The sequence below is a fragment of the Myotis davidii genome, unplaced genomic scaffold (genome assembly GCF_000327345.1).
Source record: "Myotis davidii unplaced genomic scaffold, ASM32734v1 scaffold523, whole genome shotgun sequence".
Lineage (NCBI taxonomy): Eukaryota > Metazoa > Chordata > Mammalia > Chiroptera > Vespertilionidae > Myotis > Myotis davidii.
This window is the reverse complement of record NW_006295054.1, coordinates 2774657-2778085: the sequence shown is the minus strand read 5'-3', so window position 1 is coordinate 2778085 and position 3429 is coordinate 2774657. Positions and strand designations below refer to the sequence as shown.

The 3429-nt window shown below is 34.3% G+C and overlaps 1 pseudogene; it reads right to left on the bottom strand.

Moving 5' to 3' along the window:
- Window positions 1-373: 373 nt before the first annotated feature.
- Window positions 374-689, bottom strand: LOC107184076 (annotated as a pseudogene).
- Between the last annotated feature and the right edge of the window lie 2740 nt (window positions 690-3429).

Sequence of the window (3429 nt, the reverse complement as noted above, 5' to 3'; positions counted from 1 at the left end):
AATTTTTATTTGAAAGAACCAATGAATACAGGGAGATATATATGCTTAGACATTCAATCTACAGCAATGAAAAGGACAATTTTGCCCTGGAACTCACAGTTAAGTAAGCTGATGATTAGAAGGTAATGTGAAGAGCAGCTATAATAGGGCTAATGAACATATTCTGTGAGTTAAACTTTGACAGCCATTACTATATAGAAATCATTGAATTCTGTTTCTTTAATAATGCCTTACAAAAAGAGTCCTTAGATATCCTTTGTCGCTAGGTGGGTTTTGAATAGGAGTTCAATATTAACTACATCACTAAAATAATGAAAACACTTTTTTTTAACAAGAAAACAAATCCATTTTATTTATTTACTTATCAAGAAGTTTAAATCCTCGAGGGTTACAGCATCATACGGATGGCCCGATGGTCTTAGCAGGAAGATTGCTTCAGAATTTAGCATGAAACATGCCACTGTTCCCATGAGCACCAGCTACCTGTCCCCGGATGACTCTGGTTTCGTTCAATTTGCCACCAGGAGTCACCGTGTTATTCTTTGCTTTGTACACACGCATAGATAGAATTCAGTTTCGTCTCTAGCATAAACACCTTCCATTTTAAGAAGAGCTGTGTGCTCCCTCTGGTTCTGGAGGCCCACCTTGTAGCCAGCAGAAATGGCCTTAGAGCACAGACTTCCAGACATATCTGTCATTACTGAAGTCTTGTTCCCAGCAGCCTCCGCAGGCTCCCAGATAGCAGAAAGAGTGACATTGCTTCTTTAAAGTGTGAAGTCACTAGGGTACAGCTTATGAAAAAAAATTTACTCAGGGGTGCACCAGTGATAGGAAAGAGAAAGTCAATATGGATATGGATAAGTGAGTTAACATTGCCCACTAGCATTAGATTCAAATCATGACTAAAACTATTATCTTGGGTTCTACAGGATTAAGCTTCCCTACTGGTGAATAATGTGCATTGCAACTTTAAAAAATCTCTTTAGTTCACAACTGTCAGCTTTAGCGTTTGATTAGTCAAAAAATTTTCCCCTGATATAAAATTGGCATCAATGATTTGCCTTTTTAATCATTTGTAATTGAAAGCTGATACCGTGTAACAATTTTTAAACTGAAAAATAAAAGTTGAACAGAAGGTTCTCATATGCTAAGTGGGATTTTGCCGTCAAGACTATAAAGTGTGCTACGACTTTTTTTCTATGTGTTTTAATATACCTTTATTACATTTACTGAGTAACTGATGTATGCAGAAAAACAAAAGAATTGGCAGTATTAAAAACGAAACATGTTTAAGTGAAAAGAGCTTCCTTTTTATATATAATCCAAAAATGCAGGTTAATAAAGTCACCTGGTGCTCCACTCACTCAATCCTCATTTAGTTTCACAAAGCCCTGTATAACCTGATGATTTCTTCAATGAAATGTTTTTCTGCTTTCTTTGAAATGGATGCGAACTGTTTAAAGAAATTTGCCATTAAGAAAGTAACGTGGAAGCATGTTTCTAAAGAAATTTGAATGCAGGAAGAAATACTCATTATTTTTAGAAGACTTTTCCCCTGAACAATTCCTAATTGGGTCCCTAATTTGCTTCTGTCTAATCACTAATTATTTGTGTTGTTTATGAAATAAAGCATAGAGCCACCTGCTCTATGTAATACATGCAGCCTAAGTTTGCTAGCCTGCAAATTGATGAATAAACTAAGCCAATTCATCCATCTGTGAAATATTTCAAGGTCGACCAAACATTGGTTACAAGATTTTGAGTTAAAAAGACAGTGGAGGACAGTGCTTATAGTTTGATAATGTTTGCTTACTAAGCGTGAAATGAAATTTAACTGTGGCATGTCTGCATGTGTAAATTTACTGTGGTTGTTTAGACTTCCTGCAAAATGAAATGTCAGGGAGTATTCTGAGATTCCAAATGTTTTAGGCTTCAAAGGACTTGAATAACTGAGATTTTGCTTTCAGTTTTTTTCTACGATGTATAATTAATTTAGTTAACCAATAACTAAGTGTGGAATGAGCATAGGAAAATTAAAAAATGTAAAATTAACTTCCAAATTTGAAATGCTAAATGTGTCATCTGAATATTTTAGAAATTTGAAAAATACACAAAGTACTGAATTGATGTTTACCCTGAATATGTAATATATCATAAATAGATGATTTGTTATTATTTTTACACAATTAGGTGCATTCAAGTGTGGGGAAAATTAGTGGTGATTATGAAGTCTTTTTAGGTAATTGTGAGACTTCACAGGATCTATTTAAGCTTCCTATTGATGGTTCTGAACAATATATTACCTAATGGTTTCTATTGCCTGAGAATTCATTCACACTTCCTTCCTCCCTCTATTGCTCTTTCACTTGTCCTTCCAGGCTGCTAGAGAACAAGACAAATCTATTTTTAAGTGGCACGTATTTATTTGTTTATTTATGTTTCCTTGACTGGTTGATTTACCAAAGCATAGCATTTCTAAAAGCTTAGTGTCATTTTTTTTTAATCGATTCATTTGGCTCTGGGAACATTTTTTTGGTATTTATAATAGTGTCTATAGACTCACTTTAGGGTTGTGATGACTAATCTGATTTAACTTTCTCTTCTTTTCCTTCCTCTAAGTGCTTTGCCATATGATTTACCTTACCACTGTGACCTTTTTCTCTTAGAGCCATTTCTTAGACCCCAATGACAGGCACACTTGTGGTTTGTTATTGAAGGACTTAAGAGTTGTTGATTTTTTCTGAGCTGTTTATCCAATTTGGATTAACCTATGTTCATGCCTCACTTTTTAACTTTTATTATTGAAACTTTGGCTGGTTTATTCGTTTGATTGTGCATTTATTTGCTCAAATGTACCTTACATGAATACTGTACAATCAATATTTATTATGCAGTGAGTGTGTAACAAGAGGGGGAGACTTTTAAGTCTTCTTTCTATTTGATATTCGGTTAGTTACAAGTTTAGTGAAGAGTTTCAAACCTGAGTTTAAAAAGGCTTTTGGAATATCTGTAGTTCATTTATTGACTAGATCAAATGTATTTAACACCTGTAACATGCTAGCTGCGTAATCCATGCCAGCTTGACCAACATTTAGGACTGGTCGTATTTTGTGTTCTTGCTGAGTGATTTTGGTGTTTAATACACTTTGTAGGAAGGAAACATTAAAGGTCCTTGTATAATTTAAATAGTGTGTTTTCATGAACCATGAACAGTATGTGCTATCTCATATCAACTGATTAATTAATTAATTAATTCATTCATTCATTCATTCAAGAAATGCTTATTATTTGTCTATGTTGTCAGGCACTGTTTACAACCCAAAGATAGAGCAGTGTGCATGAGGGCAAAGGCCCCTACTCTCATGGAGTTCGTGTTCTAGAGGAGAAGAAACAGACTACATACAAATAAGAACATATTCAAAGTAATTT